This window comes from Myotis nattereri (genome assembly GCF_964212035.1).
Source record: "Myotis nattereri genome assembly, chromosome: 2".
In the NCBI taxonomy this organism is placed as follows: Eukaryota; Metazoa; Chordata; class Mammalia; order Chiroptera; family Vespertilionidae; genus Myotis; species Myotis nattereri.
Genome location: NC_138076.1, coordinates 126,451,227 through 126,468,664, shown reverse-complemented (window position 1 = coordinate 126,468,664; position 17,438 = coordinate 126,451,227).

The window sequence follows — 17,438 nt, the reverse complement described above, 5'->3', positions numbered from 1 at the left end:
TGAAAACAAATTACATGGTGACAGTCAAAAAAAGGGAGGGGAGGAGATGAAGGAAAATAATGGGTGATTATGAAGAGCTAGTTTAGAAGAAAACATAGCTCCAAGATACAGGAGATCCCCAGGGAGTGCCTTGAACTAAAAAGACCTTAGTAAGAATATGAACCTGAGAGAAGACCTCAAAATTGAGATGATGAAATAACAGAGGGAGAATAAAAAGGATATTTCAGAGCTAAGGAAATGAATAAAGTACTGAAACACCATCATATACCTAACACATAAATCAGAAATGCCAAATAACAGGAAAGACATGATTGAAAATTGAATTAATGGCATGGATAAAAAACTTGAGATAATTATGACAAATACAAAGGGAAAATACAGAGGGAATAAAGCAATTATGGAGAAGATAATAAGAGATAATCAAACCTAGGGATAATTGGTGTCCCTAATTAGGGTAGAAAATCCAATAAATGCAACAAAATAGGCTTTCAGAAACACAATACAGGAATGTTTTTCCTAAAATAAAGGAAGAATTGAACCTGCAGAGGAAAATTTTTACAGTATGACAAAAAAAAAAAACCCTACTTTGAACAAAAATGAACCATTTTCAAAGGAAAGTGGTTATTTAGACATCTGGGCAGAAAAGGCAAATCTTCCATGGAGATGTGTAGGATGCATACAGATATTTCCAAACCATCTCAATACCAGAAGAAAAGGAAGCCATGTCAACAGAGTTTAGAGAGAAAAAAGTATGACCTAGGAATATTTCACCTCTCCACAGGGAGATGTCTCAAGCATGAAAGAACTCAGAGAGTAAAACACTCAACTCTTTCATGATAAAAAAAAAAAATTCAACTACTTCAGGACAAGGAGATGAATTTAATTAAAGAGATTCAGGAACAGAAAACACCAAAGGAATGGTTAAGAGTACTGGTGATAGGCTGGTGAGCTATTTAAATACAGAACTAAGAGCAAACAACTGAATTCTATAAAATGTAAATGTTACAAATCCTTATAATGTAAAAATAATGGAAAAATTTTTTAAATCATGAGGTGGGAGAATGAGACAGGGAGAAAGTAAAATTGCTTCATCTTTCACCAGGGAACCAATTGCAATGATCTAAAATTAAGTCATAAATCAAAAGAAATGTCATAACTTCAACCTTTTAATTATTTCTTATTTTTTCTTTACTTCAGGAATGTCTTGAAAGACACTTCTCCCATGGTGGGAAAAGAAAGTTATCTGAAACTGAATTTAGTTTACTTTTAGTTTCTTTTCTTCTGTAAAAGTAAAACTTAAATTTAATACTTTAATTAAAATGACATGGGTAAATGATCATAAAATGCTCTCTCTCATCTCTTACCTTTATATGTAAATAGAGACACTTCTTGAATTATGTTAACACATTATTTTGGGGTGGTGAGATCCCCCCAGTTTTATTGAGATATAACTAACATATAATATTGTATTCATTTAAGGTGCACAACATATTGATTTGATACTTGTATATATTGCAAAATGTTTATCATAGAAACCCCACTTGTGCCTCACCCCCACTCCTCCCCACAAAAGTAAATATCCTGAATTTTTAAGTACTAATTTTCTTACATTTTTTGTAGTTTATCACTCAAGTGTGCATGCATTTCTGGATGTCTTACCCATTTTTAAAAATTTGATATGTTGTTTAAGTCTCTTTCATCTATAGGGCCCCCCTTAATGCCTCTCTTTTCCTGAATCTGTTGAAGAACTCTGGGCATTTGTCTTGTTGTTCCAGCAGTCTGAATTTTGCTGTTTGCACAGTTAGGGTCCACTTCAGTTTGTTCCTCTGTACATGTCTTTCCTACAGAATGGCAGCTGGATCCCGACTCTCCTTGGCAAGACCACAGGTAGTATTGCGTCTTCATCAAGAGGCATGTCATGTCTGGTTGTCTCTCTTTTGGTGATGTTAATAGCTGTTGATCAGTTCCTCAATCAACTTTTTAAGGATTACAAAGTAAATATTTCTATATATCTTGGTAAAAACAATAAACATTTTAAAAGATTTCTAATTCTACATTTTTTTCATTTATTAATGGAAATGCTTTCATAAAGAGAGAATTCACCCTTACTGGTTACCTGGTGTTAACAGTTGATGCAGAAAGGGCAAGGTAAATGTTTGATTGCATTTCTTTACTTAGCAGTTTTCAAGATAATGAATTGCTTCCCTATCATCCTCTTAAAGTAATCAATTTCTAAAAATATTTGTATGAATTTGTGAATTTAAACATATTTGATGGATTTCAATTAATTACAACGATTATCCTTTCTGAAAGCACATTGGCTGGTCTTTGGCAGCGAGGGCTTCTTCAGCCCAGCTTCTGGGGTTTTCCTGCCAGGTCCCTGGGAGTGTTCGGTACTTTCCTTGCTATCAGTATGACAAAGTGTTCTGGACTCGTGTTGTATGTTTTCAGTCCAAGATAGGAATAAGCTATTTCTCTGAGAATCACCCATCTCTTCAAGAAGCCTTAACTTTATTTATTGGTAAATGGGACCTCAAGATCACCATTTTGGTACTAAGAATGCTCTATGTTGCTGCCTTGATCACAAAATGTTTAGGCCTCTCAGTGGACAGAGCTAAGACTATAAAACTGCACACACACATTCTATAGACTACAGAATATATGTATATATTTATTACATATATGCATTTATATTTATTAGGGAGAGCGTTTTGTATAATATAGGTATATAGGTATACTAATCCTTACAATATAAATGTGTTTATTTTTACTTAACCTCATTTGTATTATATCTATATTTTCTTTCTACCAAGTGAGAATCCTGGTTCTTCAGAACACAGGGATGATAGAATTAGAATATCCTATATTTGCTCATTTAATTTATTCTCAAACTGACTCAGAATAGCAATATTAATACTACTAAATATTATTGCTGAAGACATTTGATAACATTTTTGCATTACTCTCTCTATCCTGTCCCCTCATTTTTTAATAGTTGTGCTATATCTGCATTATATGGCCATATAACCATTATATAACATACTCTCTTCCTTTGAACAACCATTTCATTTTAACTTAAAAAAAACCTTATTTTTAATTCTCACCATGTCTCTCCTGTCTGAAGCCTGTTCTCAAATAAAATCCTGTGAACAATATTCCCTTAGTTCTCAAATGTGATAACGGTTTAGCTGGTGATTACCCAGGCTGGTCCGTTCTGAGAGTTCACAGGGGCTGGACTACTCCAGCTCCTTCTGTTTTTACAGCAAACCCATTCCACTCTCCTGCTGTTGGAGTTGGCAAAGCTCCTCTCAGTTGCAGCTGCTGTTCTCTAATTGGCCGGCCGCGCTTTCCAGGGGATGCCTGTTGACTGGGGACTTTCCTGCTCTCGGATCCGTCAGATGCCCCACTGCTCCCTCTGCTTTCTTCTGCACAGATGTTAACACCATGCAGGTCTTTGTGCATTTGTGGATATGGGGCCTATCTTGTCATTTGTTTTTTTTCTCCCATGTGTACATGGCTTTTTAGTTCAGCCATCTAGTCGCTCTCTGTCTTCATTTGGAGATTCAGAGAAATTTAAAAAACAATGCTACCCCTATCATCTTCCCCGCTAATTTTATTTTATTATATATTTACAACAACTATGTTTATGTGGAAGGAAAAGCAATGATGTTTCTATTTTGGAAAAAAATAAGGTAAGTCTAGCTGCATTGTAGTGAATGGCTTTGAGGGAATTAAACAGATACAATCAACTGGTATACACTAATACAGCTGAACTATTGTTAAAATATTTATTTATTTATTACAGAGAGGGAGAGGGATAGAGAGTTAGAAACATCAATGAGAGAGAAACATCGATCAGCTGCCTCCTGTACACCCCTTGACCAGAATCGAACCCTGGACCCTTCAGTCTACAGGCCAATGCTCTATCCACTGAGCCAAACCGATTAGGGCTATTTTTTTTATTTTTAAAATATATTTTTATTGATTTTAGAGAAGAAGGGAGAGGGAGAGAGAGAGGGATAGAAACACCAATGATGAGAGAGAATAATTGATCGGCTGCCACCTGCACACCCTCTACTGGGGACAGAGCCCACAACCAGGCTATGTGCCTTTGACCAGAATCAAACCCGGGACCTTTCAGTCTGCAGGTCAACGCTCTATCCACTGAGCCAACCTGCTAGGTGTTAAAATATTTAAATACTTCCCTTTCATCTAGTAAGTAGCCAATTGTGGTGCCCTTCCCTTAAATGTCCCTTCCCTACATCCCCAAGTGAAACAGGAAATATGAGTTAGTGTCTATTGCAGGAGGGGTCCTTGGGGATCCTGTTCTAAACCCATGGATCATTAATTATTGCCCATGCTGCTTGTTGGTTAAATGTTTTGAACATTATAGAATCTATAAGATTTGGAGGCTGGTGATACAATAATTGGGGGTGGGGGGGTGGGTAAAAGAGAAGATGATCAGAGTGTCTGACTTCTGAATGGACCTCAGTTGAATAGTTCAACCAAGATTTCTTAGGCTTTTCCTGTGTGCTAGGCACTGTGCAAAGCTGAGAGGCACAAAGACAATAAGACAAAGTTCTTGCCATTGAGGAGCCTGCAATGTACTACTCTGTCTCTGGGGCCACTTATCCAGGGAGAGGATGCCAGTTTTGCCATATTGGGTTATAAAGCTCAGTCCCTGAGCAGACATAAGAGGAAGAAGGAAAGTGCAGACCTAATAAGAAAGCTCTTGCTTAAGCAATCACCTTAACATAAGGCTCACATCTCTGTACCTTTGGAACAGTGACTGCCCTGAGAGGCTGGACAGTTAATTAAAGCACTAATCCAGGCAAGGAACGCTCCGTCCTTGTACACAATGAGTCAAGCGGGTCTCCTTAGACACGAAAGCCTGGATTCTTATCTACAGAGTGAATCAGTTATTTAACTATTCATGTTCTATGTCCTGATTGGACTGGCAATGCTTTCTTTGAATATGGAGGAGAAAGAGATCTGCAAGAAAAGCAGGCTGGAAACATGGTGCTTGTCTAAATAACAACCACAACAGTTTTTCTTGAGAAATATTTTTTATACTCAGCAAAGCAAAGTAATTGAGGAGCTGCTCTAATTTTTGTTTGCTCAGTGACTGGAAACACAAATCTCGGAGAGGAAAACAAAATCATACTAGCTGCTCATCTTCAGAGCTCAAAAAGCACCAGAAGGGAAAATAAATTTTCTTATCACCATCATTCCCCTAAAGTCAATAAATTTCAATTGATTCAAGTATTAAACAAATATGTATTAAGCACCTACTATGCATCAAGCTATTATCAAATTGCATCTTCAAGGAAACTAATATGCAAGAATCACTAGTGTCAAGTAGAAGAGGTATAGAAATCCAGTGGTTTCCACAGTAGAAGGAATACTTTAATAGGAGCCAGACACATTGTAAGTAGGACATTATTGTTAATACGTTCAGATGGGACTTCTGAGAGAATGAACACAATCGTAGCAGCATGATTAGTCTGTAGAGCTTATGATGCATTGGGGAACCTCCTACCTCTGAGTCTGCTTCTGAAGCAGAAGAATCAGACCCTACAAATTATCACCTGACAAAATGAGAATGTTACGGTGGCAGCTGTTACCATTAACTTCTAGTAATACAATGGTGTGCAACACGGGAAGAGGCTGTATCAAAAATCTTGTTGCGGAGGCAGAGGGAGTAAAAGGAGCATTTTCCAAATGACACGTTCCCTCTTAGTAAGAGATTTTTATATGGAAATGCTTAAGAGCACAGACTTTGCAATCAGCTGGCCTAAACTCAACTCCTAGCTCTAATAGTTACTAGTTATATGAGTCGGGATAAATTATGCAGTCACTATATGACTCAGTTTTGCATCTGTGAAATAGGAACAATGATATTCAAGGTATCTGTTCGTTCAGCTGTTTTGAAGGTTAAATGAGTTAATATATATAAATTGGTGAGAATCATGCCTCCCTCCTAGGTCCTCCTCCACTGCTGCCTCTTGCTGACCTAAGTCAACCATCCTTTTTTTTTTTTTTTTTTTTTTATTAAAAAGAAGATTTGATCTCAAGGAACATACAGAGTTTGCCAAGCAAGTATGATAGTGGCTAACAGACATAACGATCCCACTTTAGCAGCTATTAAGATACTTGAGTTGTTTGTCCCTGTCTTCTTGATGCTGACTGGAACCAGTGAACAGACTGAGAGGGGAAAAACACAAAACCCAAATCACAGAATAGGTGAAAAGTTTTAAAAAGAATTGTGTGGTTATGCCCAGACTATGATAGAACCAAGAGGGAGAGGGGATCTTGGAGGACATCTGCTCTTATTTATTCTGGAATTCGCTCTCTGAAATCTAGGCCAAGTACCTGGCTCCTACTTGAACACACCCTAATTACAAGGTTTTCTCCCCAATAAAAAACCTGTTCCATCACATTGGATGGACATTGGAAAGGTCTTCCTTGAATTGAACCAGAATCTCTTTTCTCTGTCTGTTGGAATTAGAGATAACAAGGTTATTCATATCCTTTTAAGCCACGGAAGACAGCTAGCTAACAGTATACAATTAAGCACATGGGCTCTAGAGGCAGACTGCATGGATTGAATATCAGCTTCCTCATTTATGGGTTGTGTGATCTTGGGCAATTTAAACTTTTTATGCCTCCAATTTGTCATTTTTAAAACGGTCAGACTTACACTACCACTCTAAGAGGGTTGTTGTGAGGATTGAATGAGATGATATGTTGAAAGAGCCTTGTATATAAGACTCAATGAATGTTGTCAATGATGCTGTGGCTGTTGAAATCTCCCCTGGGCATTTGCTTCTTCAGGGCTAAACAACCCTATTTCCTTCTCGGATGCAACATTTGCTAATACACCTCAGCCCTTTCCTCTGAGTGCGTGCCAGTCACAGGCATTCCTCCCGAGGACTCCAGCTCCCGAATTCCTCCTTCATGTATCCCCAGGCTGGAACCCGGTCTCCTGTGGGTTCTGGTCTCCTCTCTCTTGTGTGGGCATTTGTTCATTAGTTGACTCATTCACAAATGATTTTAAGCATCTGTATTTTTATAAGTGGGTCCCAGGAGAGAACTGACCTTTCAGTATACATATCCCAATTTTGACTCACAATGAACTCCCAGTGGACTGGACCAGGGATCCGGTCACTTTCCAGTGAAGACCCAGATGATAAATACAGGGTGGGGCAGTAGCAGGTTTACAGTTGTGAGTATGCAAAACACAGAGTTTATTCTGCATTATTATTTATTAGTCACTCTATTATTTTCCATGTGAACAACTGTAAACCTACTTTTACCCCTTTCTGTATTTTCCACTTTGCAGTCCATTCGCCCCCAACAGCCCTCCCCTGCCGGCCTGATCTCCCACAACTGCTCTCCCCTGCTGCAACCTGCCTTCGCTGCTGGACCACCTCCTCCATGCTGCACAGAGCCATGGGATCCCCAGGCCTCACTAGGGGGAGCAGCCGCTGGGCCCCGCCTCTGCTGTGCTCACAGCCATCTTGTGACAGCCATCTTGTAACATGAGGGCGTGATGCCACCTAGGCTATTATTAGTATAGATATCCTACAACTTTATGAGCCTAAGAAGGATTAACCAGCCCAGAGCCCAGAGCTGGTGAGGGGTGGAGCCAGGCCTGGTACCCAGACAGGCCTCTGCAGAGTGAGCCTCCATCACGCTCCGTGAAAATGCGTGCTATTTGGAAGCAGTTACACCTCGTCCTCTTCATTCCTAAAAAGTTAAGGAAATAATGACAGAGGCTTTAACACAGCAGCAAACTATAACTGGCTCTGAAATCTAAAACCAGAAAAGAAAATGAGCAGACAGGCCCCAGGACAAAACTCCCTAGATTTTAGGAGGAAATCCTTAAACAACAACAACAACAACAACACAAGAGAACTAGAGTTTTTCTGAGACCATCTGTAAATGAACTGATCTTGTATGCATGGGTATATACACTGTATTTTATTTTTTAAAAAACACTTTTATTATACCAGATCCCAAGTGTAAATTTTCTTTCTCTGGGGACAGTGCAGATGGAGCACCAGAGCTTACCGTTAGCAGTGATGTCTTCGGAACCAGAACCAGAACCAGACCAGACAGCAAGAAACTGGCTGCCTCTTAAAATTCCAGGCTAGTCAACCCTCAGTGGCATCAGGGCCCCTCCTTCCCTTGCTGTGTTCCTACCAGGGACCCAATGTGGGTGAGACTAGATGGCCCCACAAACTCCTGGCCTTGTCATGTCTTTAGGAAGAATCATCTCTCCTTCATTCATGTGTTACCAGGACTGACCGCTGTACCCCACACTGAAAACTCTGAAATACTGAGGTACAGTCCCTGCCTGGAGCGTAGAATCTAGAGGCAAGTTCTTTCCTTTGAATCCCACTTACCCCGAATTTCAAATATTTCTGACAATCATTTTCAAGCATGGAGTGCTTTTTAGAACATTGAGATTTTTGTAGGACAGAGATACACTGTATCTTCTAGAAATATCCAGCTCAAGGGTGCTCTAGACTGAATTATGTCCCCTCAAAATTCATATGTTGAAACTCTGACCCCCATGTGACTGTACTGGCACTAGGGCCTGTAAGGAGGAATGAGGCGGAATGGGTCCTGATCCAATAGAACCAGTGCCCTTATCAAAGGAGGAAGAGGCACCAAAGCCCTCTCTCCGTGTTTACACACTGTCGGCCCCTAGCAAGCAGGCAGCCACCTGCAAGGCAGAACCCAGCCCTGCTGGCACTCTGAGCTCAGGCTTCCAGCCTCCAGAGCTGTGAGAAAATAAAGTTCTGGTTAAGCCACCCAGTCTATGGAACTTGGTTATGGCAGCCCTGGCAAACTAGGCCATGTGGTGTATGTCTTATTGTCATGTTCAGAGTAAGTAGGGGCACAAAAGAACCAACATTCAAATGTCAGTTTGGGGGCCTAATGGGCATCTGTTATTTTGTCTGCTTGGCTCCCCTGACTTCCTCTGGGGAGCTCCTTCACCCAAGTCCATGTCACTCACATGGAATTGTCAAGCACAGTTTACTGCCCTACCTGGCCATGCTTGTCCTCATACCCTATTACCCCCATCGCGGGATTATAATTGGTACAGCGACGGGCACACCAGACAAACAGGACTTATCAGAGCCCCACTCTCCATTTATATTCAGTATCATTGTGTAGGTTTAATATTCATTGAGAGGACCTGCTGTTTCTGCTCATCTTGCTGAGCTAGGGGCTTAAGGGCCTGGCTGAGTGCAGGATGCCTGCCTGTGACGGGAGAGGAGGAGGCTGACACAGAGGAGAGAAAGGAGACAGAGAGCGAATGTTATTTATATGTCTGGTCCCAGCCACGCCTCACAGTTAGGTGAGCCAGTAGATTTCTTCTCTTTTAGCTTAAAGCGAGCTTGAGTTTTGTTTTCTGTCGCTTGTACCCAAGAATCTTGACTTATACAAGAGGTCCATAAGTCACACTGTGTCCTTTGCTGACTGTATGTGGCTGGAACCCAGGACCCGAGTTCCTTTCATGGTCCTCGGGCATGGACCTTGCTGATCCTTTTCTCTTCAGACAAGGGGAAGGGCAGTTACTACCCAGTTCCCATGATTCTCCTGATTTCTCCTCTGAGGTTTCTCAGCTAAAACCTGTTTTGTTATCGTTAAAACAAGAAAAGTTGATGTGAAATAATTTTGTAGAGTATCTAACACACTGCCGGGGAGTGGTAGGCACTTGGGGATGTTGGCTCCTATCATGAAAAATTCTCTATACGGGGCCCAAAGACCATCCCATGCAGCTATCTTTTCCTTTCCCTCATGAAAAGCAAGAGCAATGAGCAGATTGAGATCAATATCTATTGTTTTTACAATAAGAGAAAGGTTGCCTCTCTGCATAAGGGGGGAGAACAGATGTACATAAATCTTGTGCTTAAAATCATGCTTTGTTTATAAATTATTCTTGCCTACTTTCTTGTTTCAATTTAAGGACATGAAGAAACCATCCCTTCAGTGTCCAGGAGAGAGAGATGGAATGTAATGCCATCATGGGTGCTCAGTTTCTGCTCTGAAGAAACTAATAAAGAGGGTTAGCAAAGCTTCCTTCCCCGGCTTGGTCACCAGATGGGCTTACAAAGACCTGGTTGGGTCCTGGGCATCTCCTCTGCTGCCCACTGTCACCATCAGATGGGAGATGCCATTCCTGGGGTGAGGATGGTCTGGAGCAGTGGTCAGCAAACTGCTCCTCGCGAGCCACATGAGGCTCTTTGGCCCCTTGAGTGTGGCTCTTCCTAAGCCTTAGGAGTACCCTAATTAAGTTAATAACAATATACCTACCTATATAGTTTAAGTTAAAAATTTGGCTCTCAAAAGAAATTCCAATCGTTGTACTGTTGATATTTGGCTCTGTTGACTAATGAGTTTGCCGACCACTGGGAACTGAAGATGCCCATGTTCAGGCTGGAGACAGGAGCCGTGGGGCATCAGGGATAAAGTGCACAATTCTTCTAATTGATCTTGGCCTCCTGGGACCCTGCAATTTCCATTATTTGGGATCAAAAAGAATCATAGCATAAACGGCCCCACAGAGAAGAATTAGTCTGTTTTGGCAGGCCTCAGGAGGACTTCTGTTAGCAGTCAGGCTTTGCTAACCCACCAACCAGAGGAGGGCAATGCTCACACTGGCGTGGCAGACCATTGAACCATCACACTCAGGAGCCTGGTCTCAGCCCGGGCCTTAGCCACAGAAAGAGGTCTGAGTCATATTGCCCCTCAGGCAAAGCCTCTGTCACCCTGAGCAGCCTGGTGCTGAGACTCTCACTTCCTCTCCCCCTGGCCCTGATGACTATGGCAACCAGCTTTACATACACCAGACTGTGCATGCACTGACCTTGCTTGGGCTCCACACTCTGAAGTGAGCACCTCTCCCCATTACATCGAGGAAGGAACTGAGCCTTGGGGTTACTACATAACCAGTTGGAAGGGGTGGAACTTGCACCTCTGTGTGACTACAACACCCACATTCTTTCCCACTGAACAAAAATTTCCACATGCTTAAGTCTCCTGTCCCTAGGCCTGCTCTGAGGGCCCGATCTGCTCAAATACCAGAGAGTAACCTGTCAAACCCCAAGCTGCTTGCTATTTCCTACGAATGACATCCACTTGGACATTTCATCAAGGCATTTCTTGAGAAGCCCCTGGTTGTCAAGGTTTTGAAAAGTTTTCAAATGACCATCATTGCACTTCCTTTCAGCAGCTGGAGGGGCAGCGGGGAGGGCAGACAGGTGGCTATGCCTGTTGTCTGGTGACGGCTGCACCTATTGCAGCAATCTCAGACACTGGCAGCACGACGGGCGTGCATGGCCGGGTGTCTGCTCTTAATGGCTTAAGGCCCTTGTTCACCCCATTCCCATTCTTATTAATCAGTAATTGGAGACAGCTGTCTACGAGGGACTTTTTATGGCATTTTAATGTCATTTTATTTTCCTAAAATGTCAGTTGAACAGCCAAGGAAATTGCCCTTCAGAGTCCCTGGAGGTTGTTTTGAGCTGAAATAAACTGCCACCATGGTCAGCCGAGCACTAAATGAAAAATAGTGTTATATACCAGAGTAATATTTTAGGGAAGGAAATGTGCAGACCTGCACTGAGGTGTCTGCCGGCATGACCTCAAGCTGTAGTCACAAAACCACAGAGACGACCCAAAGGCCAGAGCCACGCATGGCCATCAGGTAGGGGCTGGAATTCAAGAGAGGGGGAAAGAGCAATGGGGAATAATAGGTCTCTATTCATCAGCCACGGCAGCCTCGTCGGCCAGAGAAGGCAGGAGTGATGACATTTTTAAATGATTCATTTTGTGAGAGGACTTCTGCGTGAAAAAGCAGTGGATTGGGGCTGATTAGAAAGTACAGCTAAAGCCTTGAAAAAAAAAACCCCACCAGATATTGTGGAAGAATGATGATGAGGGATGAGGCAACTTGGAAAAAACAGGTTATAAAACTGAATGTACAGCTTTTGAAAACGATATGAGAGAGAGAAAGAGAGCACACGAATGGGTGGCTGTCAGGGTTCTTAAGCCTGATTTTGCAATAGGATATTCTGGGGTGCGTGTTGTTGTCTTTTAAACACAGAGCCATTGCCCCTACCCCTATAGGTTCTAATCTATGAGATGTGGGCTGGGGTCCAGGTGTCTGTAGTTCTAAAAGCTCCCCAGGTGGTTCTGAGGCACCATCAGCACTGAGAACCACGAGTACATCCAGAGAGGAAAACACAGACACACACACAGAGAGCTTCATGGGTATTTCGGAATTAATTTTTCCCTGTGTTTTTTCTATATTTTTGCATATTATTCTAGGACTGTGCATTATATCTACCCTCAGAATAGGTTATTACTAAAAATTATAACTGAACTTAGGAAAACTTGGCCCAGCAACGACAACAATAATAATAATGACTGGCATTGATAAAGTGTCTTCTGAGAGCCAGACACGGCTTTCTGAATGTTGCCCTTTAGTCCTCACAGGAACCCTGTGATGTGGCACTAACATTTGTGCCATTTGCAGATGAGGACAGCAGAGCCCCGAGAGCTTGCAGCTCACACAACAAGAGAGTAAAGATTCAGGGGCTGTCACCCACTCTCCCCAAGGCTTACCCACACATGCTATTTCGTTCCAGGGAAAGGAAGAACGGAGGAAGTCCTATGTGGTCCAGACTCCCATCTGAGCACCAAAGGCTCCCCTCCAATCACATCATCACAGGCCCTCTCCGGACCTGCTCCGGACCTCACCTGTGCCTGTGTGGAGCTCCCAGGGCTCGTGGGAAGTTTCCTCTCTGCATTTCCATCAGTGCTATTCCTTCCTCAGGCTTCCCAGAGTTTGCTATTCACCTGAAGGGAAGAATTCTGTTTCTATGCAAACTAGAAAGAGGGAAAAGAAATTGAACACTACAGGATACTGGCTGGGTTTTAAGCCACTGCATAATAATACTTTTTACAAGTCTGTAATTAAAGGACTTTAATTAAAATCCTGTTGGAAAGTCTTCATTGTTTATTATTATTATTATTTTTATTTTTATTGAAGTGGAGAATGAAGTCTGTGAAGTGCTCTGGCCATTGTTCCTGAGGATGACGATGTGAAAATCTGCAGGGTTTCCCGGGGAGAGGGCAGAGTGCTCAGCAGATTGTTTCCATCCACGGCTGGTGGTGCGGTCACTACGGGATTTTATGAAAGAGAAAAGGAGTGACTCCCCAACCAGAACCAATGGTCTTTGCTAGTTTGTCGATTTTAAAGATTTTTATAATTCAACAAGTGTTTATAGTCATTCTCTTTTATGGTAAGGTTGCCAGGTAAAATATAGCAGTTTAGTTCAATCTGAATTTCTGATAACAAATAATTTTTGATAAAGGATGTCCCAAATATTGCATGGAACATATTTATACCAAAAATTATTAATTGTTTATCCGAAATTCAAATTTAACTAGGAGTCCTGTACTTTTATTTGCTAACCAGGGCAGTCCTATTTAATGGAAAAATGGAAAATTGAATTTATTTTCTCCCTGGTGACCATTTTTCCTTCTGTGTCACCAGGTCAATGATTTGAAGGACCGTAAACCAGATCATTAATCCCAGCCCACCCTTTTGCGCCAGATACCCACAGGGCCAACTCCTTTGTTAGTCAGTAAGTGTTACACATTCCAAATGCACACCTGCATGCACACCCTATACACAAGCATCCACATGTACTCCCTCGCCTTCCAACACATTCACACACACACTTTAACACACAGGGGTGCGGATGCATGCGTGCAGGTACAAATGGACTTCAGGTTCTGCTGACATTCTAACATGCAAATCCCTCACTGTCTGTGCCCCCTGCCGTGGCTTTCTAAAATCACCATTTTCCTTTTTGATCACTTCTTGTCCATTGGAGAAGAAAGCCTTATCTCCAGCTTGCTTTGTGTGGGCAGCTCCTCTGACCCGGCTTCCACAGAGAAGGTTGGCAATAAGACCTTATCTCTTGTGTTTCAGAACATTGGAATTTTTCTTTTCTTGCCATTGCATCAAACTGACTCTTTTAGTATGAAGATGATGACAGTTGTCTAGGATCAGATAATGAATGCAATTTAGTAGCAAGGAAAAACACAAAACTGCGGGTTGAAAACTTGAGCCATATGTTTATTTTTCATAAAACAAGGATAGAAAAATTCTGAAGTATTCTCAAGAAGCAGTATAGCATAATGGCTAAAGGAATCATTCCTAGAGCCAGGCCACTAAAGTTACCCGCTGGCCAAGTTACTTAACCTTGCCTGTAAAGTGGAAATAATAACAGTATCTTCTTCATGGGGTTATTGAGATAATTAAGTAAATACATAAAAAAATGTATAAAATAGTGCCTGGCACATAGTATTTACTATTATAATTGCTTCTTATTTTCCAGACACAAGGTTAATGTCTTTACACATATAATCCCATTTACTTGTCAAAATAAGCCTGTGAGGTACGTGGACATGAGGAAACTGAGGCTCCAAGAGGTGCCGAGACTTGCTCAATGTCACCCAGCTAGCATGCAGTGAAAGCAAGACTTAAATGCCATCCGTCTCAGTATAAAGTCACTGTTCTCTTGGTTACCCATGTTAAGATGGTAACAGGTGGAAAGTACACAGGTGGCAAGATGGTAGCTGGCAGAGAGGGGACAGAATTGCTACCCTGGGCATTGCCTCTGTGGAGTGGGGGTGGGAGGGTGTCAGGAGAGGTTTGGACTGGAACACTTGGTAGAGAGGGCAGTACCCTTTGTTTAGGGCAGTGATGGCGAACCTATGACACATGTTCATAGGTGACAGGTGAACTCATATTTTTGGTTGATTTTTCTTTGTTAAATGGCATTTAAATATATAAAATAAATATCAAAAATATAAGTCTTTGTTTTACTATGGTTGCAAATATCAAAAAATTTCTATATGTGACATGGCACCAGAGTTAAGTTAGGGTTTTTCAAAATGCTGACACGCCAAGCTCGAAAGGTTCGCCATCACTGGTTTAGGTGCAGGCCTCACCCAAACATTTACCAACCAGATTAGGACCTTATTTTTTTTTCAGTCTTTCCCAGCAAACCCCAGGAGAGGGAAAGCCCTGATCCTGGACTCTGCCTGACTCCATCATTAAGACAGTGCAAGGCTGGCTGAGCTACCAGCTTGGAGTGTGTTCTAGCAGCCCAGGGCTCTTCCACGCTTTCCTGTATCCACACCTGCCTGGGTCATTTCATTCAGTCCCTTTAATACCATCTGTGGGCTGAGGACTCCCGAGCCCAGACCCCTCCCCTGAACTCAGACTCACAGCTGCCTACTCAGTATTCCATGTGGAGAGCTAAGAACGATCTCAGACTTAACAAGTTAGAAACAGGATTTTACCTGAGAGACTGGCTTCACCTGCAGTGCTCCTGGCTCAGCAGACAACAACTCCATTTTTCCAGCTGTGCAGACCTGAACGCTTACGGTCCCCTTCCCACCTCTCTTTCTTGTGCCTCCCCTATGCAGTTCATCAGCTCATCCCTTATCCCATCTACCTTCAAAATACATCTAGAATCAGACCACCCCCCACCACTCCACCCTGACCATCCTGGTCCATGCCATCTCCTCTTCACCTGGATTCTGCCCTTGCCCCCTGCCATGGTGTGCTCTTCACACAGCAGTCAGAGCGCTCTTGCTAAAAGTGACCAGGGCACATCCCTCTTCTGCTCAAACTCCTCCAAACCCTCTCATCTCAGAGGAAAGTCCAAGTCCTTACAATGGCCCGAAAAGCCCACCGGGATCTTTATCCCACCCCCAGCCCTTTCGGACCTCACCTCCCATCACCACCCAGCTCCACCTGCTCCAGCCACGAGGCCTCCACACCAGTCCTTGGATATGCCGAGCGGGCTCCTGCATCAGGGCCTTTGTACTGGTACTTGCTCTTCTCTCTACTGGTTGACTCCACCACAATGTTCTCATTACCCACTCCCTGCTCAATCTCGCCCTCTCAGAGAGGAGTGCCCTGTCTACCCACATACAACAGCAACATGCCACCCTCACCTGGACACTCCCTCTCCTTAACTTGCCTTATTTTTTTCTCACAGCATTTATCACTTATCACCTCCTGATGTAATCTATTCATCGATTTGCTTATTGTCTCCATGTTTTACAAGAGAACATACACGTGGCTAGAGACTGTCTGTTCCATTGACTATTTCCGTATTCTCAGTGCCCAGAAGAATATGTACACACAGTAGGTGCGCAATAAATATTTGGTGACTGAGTGAATGGAAGCTTTCTGGACATTCTTGTGCCAGCTGAGCAGAACACACTGCTGACTGATCAGCTTCCCTACCCTCAAGTTGGGCTTTAATAAGACTCTCTCTTCTGCACTCCTTTCTCTCTTAGACATCAAAACCCCAGGGTGATCCTAACAAATCTTTTATGACTGACTTGACTTCGTGTCCTGTGTTTCTGTTTCCTTTGGTTTGGCAGAAGAGGCTGGTGGGCAAAGCCAGTGCCTCTGCGTGTCTCTGGATCCCCATGTGCTTTGGAAGGGGACATAATTCTATACAACAGGCAAATGACAGCAACCTCATCACTCAAGTAGAGAAGAAAACAAAGCCATGCACCCTGAGCATACCTCCAAGGACACGCCAAATGCGCTCAGAAGCCAGTGCTGGCAATTCATTAGTCTCCGATTGCCCTGTCTTGTCGTCCTAGGGATTGTGTTTGCAGCTCACGCCGAGAGCAGGAGGCCTCGTGAATTGAATGCACCAAGGAGGAAGCTTTCTAAAGCCCAAATTAATTATCTCCAGCAGCATCTAAGCAATTATTATTTTATGAGGTATTTGCCAGTCAGACCCTTTGGCACATCCATTAGGGACCCTCAAACCATGCCTTTGAGCTGCAGAAATCTCTTTGCCCCTGAAATAAGCAAGACCATTAGAAGAAGACATTGCTGATTCAGGTGGGATGCTCACCCAACCTCCGCCTTCTGCGGTTTCCAAATGGTTGCAATGTTGCCTGCAGGAGCCTGGGCTGAACAGGAACATCCCAAGGACTGAGCACTCAAACATGTGACATCTGCATGTCCCTGGTGTCTTCTCCTGAAAGGACCCAGGCACCTAATGATAGTTGTGCTGATTAATTGTTTCTCTAGTTAGATGAACAAAAGTATCAATGAGGCCAGACTCTATGAATGGGTCCTTCGAATGCACATTCTGGTCACGTAAAGAGGACTGTGCCCTGTGGACATGCTTGAGCTTCGCGTTTTTCCTGAAACTCCAATCAGTCATGACCCTTTTAGTATTCTGAGCATTCAACCAGCACAGATTTCTAGTTCATTTTATATATAATATAAACCCTGCATGGCTAGTGTTCAGGACCTGGAGAAGGGCTGCACACAAATGAAAAGACTAGACAAGAAATATGAATTTGGA